Genomic DNA, 11,217 nt, shown 5'->3' on the forward strand with positions numbered 1-11,217 from the left:
ATTTTATTGGTTGGTACTTATAAAAATATTTTAGAATTAGTGAAATAAAGACTTCAACAAATTAACTCCAATATATGTTGCTCACATAACAATTTTAAAGTGATGTATTATCTTAAACTGCACTGCAACCATACATGTTTAGCTTTTTAAAGAATTTAATAAAATATTCCTCTGACATCTTTATAGTTATAAACATTTTTGATGATAATTTCATTTTGGATCAATGTTTCTTCATCCTGGCAGAAAATATTTTATTTAAGTTGGTCTTCTGACTATAATATTTCTGCTACATGTAGTGAGGAAAAAATAATTTAAATTTTAAATTCATTTTAATTTGATTACTACATACCCTTTAGGAAAAACATTTTTCTGTCAAGATAATTAATAATTTTAAAATATGTTTTCAATACACATTTGCCTGCAAGAAAATATGTAATACAATGTCTTGGGAGAACAGCTATTGTATATTTCTAACTGTGATATATTTCTATGTAACTACTTGGAATGTGGCTGCATTAATATCCAAAATTAACCATAAAAGGTACACATTGCTTTTGCAAAGTCAGCCCCTGAAATAATAGCTTATTAATATTAAAAATAAAATATTTTGCTTCTATCAGCTTAATCAGTTTCTAATTTGTTTCCCTGAATTGTCTCAAGATCCTTACTGATACAACTACTTCACTTTATAAGCCCTTTCTCTCATATCTACATTTCCAAAATACATATTGAGTGACTATTAGCTGAATGAAATTCTTTTAACCTTTGTTCAAAACATAATGTTTTGAAAGGAGAGGGACAAAACAATGCTAAGTAAAGTGCATACTGAGTAAACTCAAGCACTGAGCATAAGTTATTATATCCATTTGCAAATGACAGCACAAGGCAGGTGGCATTATTTTTTCTTTTTTTAATTGTTGTTTTGTTTTTTGAATCAAGTGGAGAAACATCTTTCATGACTTGGGAAAGAGTGCTATTTGTAAAAGTTTTGTTCTCCAATGATTAAAATATTTATAGATATCAAAAGGTGGGTGAATGGTGGTGAGTACTGAGATGGGGTAGAGTAGAATGTGTATAAGGGAGTCGTTGATACCAAACCAGAATGCAGGGCTAGCTCGTATGGAACAACAAAACAAAACAAAACAAAACAAAGCAAAGCAAAGCAAAACAAACAAAACAAAACATGGAAGTATTTTAAACTTGATTTAGTGGGAGATAGAAATCAATCTTTTAATGAAAATCCAAAGCTAATATTAGAATAAAGCTGGATTATCAAGGATAAACCCTCTTCTATAAATACTGTGTTGAATAAATATATTGAGAATCAGTGTGGCATAGTGAAGAAAATAAAAGACTCTAATGTTATATCTAACAGAATGTGATTCCTGATTTTGCCTCTTGAGGGATTATCAAATTTACTAGAAGTATGTAAATAATCTGTACCCTCATTTCACATATAAATTATGAATAGTAAACTCTCTTTTGAGATGTTCTAAGAATTAAAAAAGGTAAAATGTAAAATTCAAGTAAATGAGCTGGACTATAGAAAGTACTGTTTATTGCTGTTGTTCTTAATTATTTATATTCCAATAATAGCATAATTAGTTTGTTTTTTGTAGGGAGTTATCCTTCAATATGCAGACCTGTGTCTACTGATAGATAACCTTTACATTTTAGCTATACAGTTATGAACAAAAGTTGGATGTAGGAAAAATAATAACATGACCTTTATTGCTGTACTTATGAAATTAAAATTCTCTGTAGCCAAATTTTATAGTCCATTAATTTCATGTCCTTCTTTACAGAATGCCTGCAAGTGTAATGGCCAACAACATGTTTAGGTGCAATGCCCTTTGTACTTAAGTGTGATACCTGAGAAAGAATTGAGAAATATTCTAACCAGTGGACCTAAACACTGGAGACTGTTATATTGATTTAGTTAAAGTGGGTCAGAAATTAACTCCTCCCACAAAGTGAAGTATTTTGTTTGGTTTTGCAATTAAAAAAAAAAAATCAGGAATGTAGAGTACTACAATGCCAATCAATGCCAAGGAGGAGCAGTAAGTTTATATGTTGGTATCAGTCCTTGCTTCATTGATTTTCATAACCTATCTTAGAAGAGGATGGCTTAGATGGGAATGCTGTAGCAGATTCCAGAAGGCTCTACAGTTTAACACTGTCAGTGAACCCCACATTTCACAGCTGAAAGTCAAGTTCTTTCTTGAGAGTGATATGAAGAGTGCACCTCCGTAACTGCTAAAAGAGGTGAATTGTGACAGATGATGAATAGTTGTTAGATTTCTCATTCTTTCAAATAACTAGTAATATCTGTACCTTAAGGTAGCAGTAAACAAAATGACTTCTTTGGTCATCATTATATTGCATCAACATACATGACTAAAATTTTATAATGAGGTTTGAATGATCAAAATTATGCATTTACATCCCCTATACTCCTTTAATTAATAATATTTTTTCAGAAGTTTTACCAGGTCCTAGCCTGACGACACCAATATCAAGGTTTATTAACCAGATTAAAATTTACAGAATTAAGTTGGCAACAAAGGATTATAACCAAAAATCTTTTTGAAATTATATACAAAATAGGCTATTCTGTATGAAAGATAGTGTATATAAAACATAATATTTTTGTCCCACACTGCATAATATTATCTAATACTTTGGAGGAAATTAGCGAATGAATATTTCCTGAAATAATGAACTGATTTATTAACTACTTTCTCGTTGGTTATCAACTTATAAGTTATTGAAAAATAAAGGACATATTTAAGTAAAACCAATTTTCACCCAGAGTACAGCAACAGCACTGGAAAAAAACTCCATTTGGATTTTCTAGTACTTGGTTAAAAAATGTATTAAAATATACAACAATTTCTCTTCTAATTTATTTCTACACCTCATTGTTTGTTTCATCTTCTTTTATTTTTTTATTCCAACTAATAAATTCCAAGCATTTATTAGTGCCTTACGTACACTAATTACTGGTTTTTGAATAAATACATGCTGTTGGGTAGAGTACAACACATGAGGGCAAAGAGGCTAGCTGTTTCTTTTTCACCAAAAGACTCACAGGAATTACTGGAACCTTTTCCTTATCTGAAAGACACTTGTAAACCCATGGTTTTCACTCTGTCTACATTTTCAAGAGAGCCAAATATTGAACATTAAAACATGACTTTAAAGAAAATAGGAGAGTAAAAATAAAAATGAACTGTTATGGATCTAGTAGTTTTCAAGAATGATTGTGGGCTGGGCGTGGTAGCTCATGCCTATAATCCCAGCTGTTTGGGAGGCCGAGGTGGGTGGATCTCCTGAGGTCAGGAGTTCACAACCAGCCCAGCCAACGTAGTGAAATCCCATCTCTACTAAAAACACAAAAATCAGCCGGGTGTGGTGGTGGGCGCCTGTAATCCCAGCTACCTGGGAAGCTGATGCAGGAGAATCATTTGAACCCGGGAGGCGGAGGTTGTAGTAAGCCAAGACTGTACCATTGCACTCTAGCCTGGGCAACAAGAGTGAAACCCCATCTCAAAAAACAAACAAACAAGAACAAAATAATTGTGAAGCCGTGGGCATGATGGCTCATGCCTGTAATCCTACCAATTTGGGAAGCTGAGGCAGGAGAACCACTTGAGGTCAGGAGTTGGAAACCAGCCTGGCCAACATGATGAAACTCTGTCTCTACTAAAAACACAAAAATTAGCTGGGAATAGGGGCACCACCTGTAATCCCAGCTACTCAGGAGGCTAAGCCACAAGAATCACTTGAACCTGGGAGGCAGAGGTCATCTGAGCTGGGATCACGCCACTACACTCCACCCTGGGCGACAGAGTGAGACTGTCTCAGATTAAAAAAACAACAACAACAAACAAACAAAACCACTGTGAATGAAGGCTTTTTCCAGTTAGTTAGGACATTAAATGTCTGAGTACTTTATTGAGCACTTATTTCAATACCAGTCCTCCAAAATAATGAGTCTACTCAAAAAGAATCTAAGTGAGAGCTAAATACTGAGCACACATGGACATAAACATGGAAACAACAGACATTGCAGGCTACTAGATGGAGTAGGAAAGGCAGAGGTTGTGGGTTGAAAAAGTACCTGTTGGGTACTATGCTCACTACGTGGGAGAAAAATATCCATGTAACAAACCTACAAATGTATCTCTGTATCTGTAATAAAAGTTGATCCTGGGGAAATAATTACAGAAATTTGGAAAGACAGTTCTGTAAGGATATTAATCACAACATTATTTGTTATTGCAAAACAATTGGAAACAACCCAAATTTTGTCAGTGAAGTTTTGGTAAAATAAATTATGATACATATAGGTATATATATACCTATACAGAGATATAGATACCTATACACAGATATAGATATATACATACACATATGTATGTATGTATACACACATATACATATATAGATATATACATATATAGATATATACATACAAGTTTTATATATATACACTTATACGTATAAAATACAACCTTCATTATTTTTAAAATTTTTTCCTAAAAAAAGACTTGCAGCGATTGAGAGAAAGATAAACTCCCAATATTTAATGCAATATTTTGAGGCTTTTTATTCACTATTTCATTGTCCTCTAGCTAAATGGCACATTCCATTGAAAACTTTAATAATCAAAAATAGATTTCTTGCCTAAAGGATTTTATGATCTGCACAGTAAATTCTTTTATTCCATTTATTTTCCCAGGCAGTGGCAAATACCCAGACCTTAGGTTTATGCCTCAAGTATTTGGTCTAATAGAAACTCTATTGCACAAAAATGTGTTTTCCACAAAAATATGTTTTCCACAAAAATATGTTTTCCACAGTCTAAAAGTCTCTGCGGGCAATTATTACTGGAAGAGCAACTCTCTGGATTTGCATTGACTTTCAATGATGTTTCCTGCAGGCAGGCAAGACTCTAAACACAGTTTCTCTCATCCAAGCTTCTGGTAAATTTTATAGACAGTAGTTTACTGATCATTCTGCCATTGAGTAGATATTACTGACTGGTATCTGACATTCTTTTATAATGCCTTCCTGTTAAGAAAATCTGGACATGTCAAAATTTAAGCATATTTAGATATTAAGTGTGTCAGATAATATTAAGCAGAAAATCAATAATACAAATTTAATTTGAGTTGCATAAGAATTTGAAATCAAGCAGCAATGATACACGTAACTATTTCGGTGCAACTTTGAAGTTCACACACGAGAGTTTAAAAATTTTCTACTGCTCGTGTAAGAAATTACAATAAATTTAGTGACATAAATGAATTCTCTCACAGTTCTGGAAATCAGAAGTTCTCAATCAGTTTCACTGAGTTAATGGCAAGACTTGTTCCTTGTAGTGGCTCTGAGGTGAAAATCCTTTTATTGGCCTTGCCTAGCTTCTAAAGTTTCATTTCTTACATTTCTGGGCTTACCCCTTCTTCCACCTTCGAAGTCAGCAGTATAACATCTTTAAATCACTACCTCCCTCTTAACATCTCTTCTATCTTTCTAATTCCTTCCCTCTTATAAGGACTCCCCTGATTACATCAGAACCACCCACATAATCCAAGATAACCTTTCTGTCCCAAGGTCCTTCATCACACTGGCAGTCTCTTTTCCCATATAAATTAACACTAGTTTCTGTGGGTTAGGGCAAGGACATGGCATATTTATGGCCTACCATAAATCTTTAATATTAGAAATCATTATATATATTTTATGCATAATTTACATTTTAGATTATGTATGAAAATATAATTGAAACTCTTTCTACTAAAACATTTGACTTTCACTCAAATCTTGATATTTACTTAGTAGGCACTTATTTTAATGGTACCATAAAACAATTATTAATACTACTAATATTTCATCATATTCCATAGGTTCAGCCTTTTGAGAAATGTTTAAGATGTTAAATACTTATATTTAGATGACTTAGATGACAGAGCAAAATTTTCTTTTTTTTTTTTTTTTTTTTAGGCAGTCTTACTCTCTAGCCCAGGCTGGAGTGCACTGGCATGATCTAGGCTCACTACAACTTCTGCCTCCTGTTTTCAAGTGATTCTCCTGCCTTCCTGCCTCAGCAGCCCAAATAGCTGGGATTATAGGCACACACCACCATGCCCGGCTAATTTTTGTATTTTTAGTAGAGACAGGGTTTCACCCCATTGGCCAGGCTGGTCTTGAACTCCAACCTCAAGTGATCCTCCCGCCTTGGCCTCCCAAAGCGCAGAGCAACTTGGGCTGGGATAAGCTTGCATGACTTGTTTCTAACCTACTTGGTAGTCAGTTGAGTTTGCACCTGTAGTCAGCTAGTAGTCTATGGTCATATCCATATATACAGTGGTCAGCTTGGTTCTTGAAAAGGTTGATGGAAGTAACTGGGCCACTCATCTTCAGAAAAATTTTTGGGGTTTTCACATGGAGGTGATCATCGAGTTTAATAGAGCAGCAAAAGATGGCATGTCCCACTGCAGAGCGCAGGTATGTTTCATGTCTCTGCTTGCATCATGAATACTATTGTACCATTTACTAAATTGAATTATATGGCCAAATCCAGATTAAAGGCAATAAATTCAGAAATAGAAAGCTCTTGATGGAACACAGCTCTTGATCATTTCAAAGTCAAATGACAAACAGGTGTGCACACTGGAATTGTAGACATTTTTGCAATCTACCACACTTAGGATGTTGATTCCTAAACCAATTATGTCAAAGGTAATTGTATTACCATTATCATCTGAGTCAAATACAAGGGTTATTCAAATACTGGAATAGAGTTGGCATTATTTTTTCAAGGTAAAAGTTTAAGGAGCTCGCAAAAAACTTGGGCTGGCAATGGTGCCTATTCTCTTCATCCCTCCCTAAACATTCAAAGGGCATGTGATCTAACAAATCATTTAGAAGCTCTTACCAAGAACTTTTAATCTTAAGTCTAGGAAACAAACATCATATTTAGATGTGGAAAATTCCTATGATATAGTTCCAAAAATGTGTTCAATTATTTCCTATTATCTTGATTCTGGTCCTTCCTAATAATCTTCAAATTGCCTATAACTTACCAGTAAATATCAGTAATCCAATATTTGTTGTTTTCCTTACTTTTTGATACATTTCTTAATTGAAATATTTTATCTGTGTTTTTCTCAATAGCTGACCTAAATTTTATAGCTCGTTCTGTTGTAATCCAACACTGAATAAAAATTTGAAATATTTACAAATCCTGCATAGATTGATGTGATTTACAGGTGAAATCTTATGTATTGGATGCTTATGGGAGCTTCTTTAGTGTTAAGATCTATAAATATGTAAAAGGACATGTAGGGATCCCTGATTTTAGCCTGTTAAAAACAAGCATTAAGATCAATTTAATTTGTAAGATGATAAGACAAGACAAAACAATATAATAAGACAAAAAAGAAAACACCTGTATGTTTTCTTTTTGCACCTGTTTTACATAATATTCAGTTGCTGATGTTTCAGTTAAAATCATGAACATGGAAGCTGTATGATCTTTCAGTTTTGCTGTTATGTTTATGAAACAGATCACTGTTTCAAAAATCCAGAACACTAGACAAATCCCATTGAGCAGTGACTACTATCCTGACTAGATCATTGTAATGTGTACAATAATTAAAATGTTCAGATCGGGTTTATTCTCTGCTAGATAGTAACAAAGCTTTATGGGTAGCTATAATTAACTTCTATTGATGTAAATTATGAGCTTTTAAGGATCTTGCCATTGTTTACCATGCAATTCTCTTAAAAGATGCCTGAAGCAGCATAGATTAAAGAGTATATACAGCAAGACTTGTAGCCATAGTCATTCAGTATGGAAAAATAAATAGATGCTAACAGTGACATGCAGAGGTCATTTATTTTTTGTTCACTATAAATTATTTAATTTTTCCCTTGTTAGGTATAGGAAGGCCATTTATGGCATCAAATAATTTTCTCAGAATGAGCTCAGGCTCTCAGTGGAACTACCAGGCCAACCTATGAAAGGTGGAAGATATTATCGATTTTCGCAACATCCACCTACTATTATTGTCTCCAAGGTTAGCTGAAGAGATGTAGTGAAATTCTGCCCCAAATGAGAACATAATGGAGACTAGACCTTTGGGTCGTGTCATTATATTTCAAGTATCAGGGCTTCGCCTCTACTAGTTCCTTTGTTACATCTGTTCCTAGACTGCTTTCTTTTTTGTGGTTCTTATAAGGTCCCTGATATTACCTTTGCCAACATCAAGGGCAGAATCACAATAGAAAGCATAGACGTATAGCTCAGCAGTGGAAAGTTACTTAAAATAGAACTATTATTTTAAAATTGACATAAGAACCACAGTTTCAATTTATTTTGGACTTGAACACTAAAGTCTTCTGCTTGTATTTCTTTCCTATCTGTCTATATACCAATTGTGATATGTATATCACAATTTATTTTGTCAATTCAAAGTATATCTAACCATAATCTGAATTCATCTTAAAGACATTTATAAATTTATAATTTTTAAAATTGAGAAATTTTCATAGCTGCAAGAGACTAAGTAGAATTAGTGCCAAGTATTGGGGAATTTCTATTGTCATGGGTCAAAACCTCACACTTATTTCCCTAATTACTTCTTCCAGTAGTCTCTGCTCTATTTCTATATAGCAGGCCCTGTATTTCAGGACCTAGAATTTTTCTTTCCTCAGGCAGCTCTTGCTACCAACTGTTAAATCAGAAATTATGCAGGATTTGAGATATTACCCTGTTAATATAACTGCCACAATTTTATAAACACATATGTACACACAAACACAATCACACACACATATATATGTACACATACATGTATATATATGGATTCCTGCATATATATGTACATATATAGTATATATGAAGTGTATCTAAAATATATAAATCTCTATATATGTGTGTATATCTCTATCTCTGTTTTTGTCAATCTATATCTATTAATATGAACGCCATACTTCTAGATCAGAGAACAGACCTTTTATTTACTCATACCTAGAACAATCTTAGAAGCAGTGGCTGCCCATGCACCAATTCTCCACAGAGTGAAAAAATGGTAGCAAAATGTACATGCTCTGTCCCCTGTACGTGCAGGGCTTTTGCACCAGACAAAATGCATCTGAGAATTATAAAACCCGGAACTTATTTAGGAAAGCTGGTACATTACACCATTCTCCCTCTGAAGAAGAGTGAGGGAGGCCTTTGTTCTGGAATGTAAGCACATCCTGTCTGAGAAAGAGTGAAGGAAGGGGGCTGAGGAGGTCTTTAACTCTCTTTTACTACTATAAAATATAAACAAATGACTTGGGATTCATTATCCTTAGAACGTAAGCAAAAGGATTCAAGGAAGAAGCAATTTTACATTTCATTGACAAGAAAAAAAAATTTCTGACTTCAAAGGCATGCTTGCCATGCAACCTTCTTTAAATCAAGATACCAGTACTCTTTGCTCTGAAAGCCCTGACCATGCAGAAACATGCAAATATTCATGAAGCCTTATTATCCAACACCACCATAATGTGTGTAATAGTTAATAATGAGTGTCAACTTGATTAGATTGAAGGATGCAAAGTGTTGTTCCTGGATGTGTCTGTGAGGGTGTTGCCAAAGGAAATTTAAATTTGAGTCAGTGGACTGGGAGAGGCAGGCCCACCCTCAATCTGGGTGGGCATGATCTAATCAGTTGCCAGTGTGGCTAGAATAAAGCAGGCAGAAGAATGTGGAAGGACGTGACTTGGTGAATCGTCTGGCCTTCATCTTTCTCCCATGCTGGATGCTTCCTGCACCAAATATAAGAACTCTAAGTTCTTCAACTTTTGGACTCTTGGACTTATACCAGGGATTTGTCATGGCCTCTTGAGCCTTTTTCCACAGACTGAAGGGGGCACTTTTGTCTTCCCTGCTTTTTAGGTTTTGGGACTCAGACTGGGTTCCTTCTGAGTCCCAAAGGCCAGCTTGCAGATGGCCTACTGTGGGACTTCACCTTGTGATCTTTTAAATCACTTCTCCCAACAAATCCCCCTTCATATATACACATATCCTATTCTGTCTACTTAGAGAAGCCAGACCAATACAATGTGCTTCCTTATATATTCACCAATCTTGGGATTATAAACTCCAAGAAATCTCTCTCTTCTTTTAAACTATGGTCCTCAAATTAATAGCACGTCTTTTCCTCTATCATCCTGAGCAGCTAACAAACAGTTTTCAATAATTTTAAACAATTCTCAAAAGATAACAAGAGCCAGTACCTTCAAATGGTTGGTGATTTCTTCTTTGTAAAAGACATCCTTAATGAAAGGAAAGTCAAAGTGTGAAAATAGTATGACACAAGACAAAACAAGTATGGGATAAAGAACAAATTCAGCACCCAACAATTTATGCTGCCAAAGGTTCCTTCATTTCAGCCTTGCCTGATAGTAGATCCTCCTCCTACCCAGTGACTTTTATTACTGAAAATGTAATTTTGCATTGTACAGCCTCCACAAGTTTTGATATGGAAAGCTTTAAATGTTGTTCTAAGTGTTTAAACAGTGTTCTTTGTCTTTCCTTTTTCTTTTCATATTATTTTAATTTAGAACTAGAGAACATCTTGGAAGAAATAAAAAGGAAGAAACCACAAAATATTCAGCAACCTTTCACTCCATGAGCTTCTCAAACCCTCACTTGTTCACTCATCCCTAAGATGGAAAACACTCCTCGAAAACATATTCAGCTACCAGCAATTATGTTATTAATAGGAATATGAACCAATTACATAGAAAATCCAATGAATCCCATTATAGCAAATCTTATTGCTGTTGCCATGGCAATCTTCTGAAATTCTTTTCTATCAGGTTCGGAGCATCTTTTAACCAGCTGAACTGAGTCTTTTACAAGCTGCCAACTTGGCTCAACAAACTGCATTACATGATCCATGATTGCCTATACCAGTTAAGATGCCCAAACCATGTTCTTTCATTTGAGGAGACAATCAAATATTTTTGAACAGGGTTGTGTCCATAATGGTAATTTATAATAATTATTTCAGTGGCAATTGGGTCAAAATATTAATGTGGATAGATAGGAGACCGGGAAAACACGGCAGAGAATATTGCAATAATCCAGGTGTAAGACCATAGATACATAAATCGTTGTAGCAATTAAAGTAATAAAAGAAGACTTTGAAAGTA

At 34.4% G+C, this 11,217-nt stretch overlaps 1 pseudogene; it reads right to left on the bottom strand.

The window, feature by feature from the left end:
- Positions 1 to 10,756: 10,756 nt before the first annotated feature.
- On the bottom strand, positions 10,757 to 10,963 carry LOC123568076 (protein transport protein Sec61 subunit gamma-like; annotated as a pseudogene).
- Between the last annotated feature and the right edge of the window lie 254 nt (positions 10,964 to 11,217).

The sequence above is a fragment of the Macaca fascicularis genome, chromosome 12 (assembly GCF_037993035.2).
Source record: "Macaca fascicularis isolate 582-1 chromosome 12, T2T-MFA8v1.1".
NCBI lineage: Eukaryota > Metazoa > Chordata > Mammalia > Primates > Cercopithecidae > Macaca > Macaca fascicularis.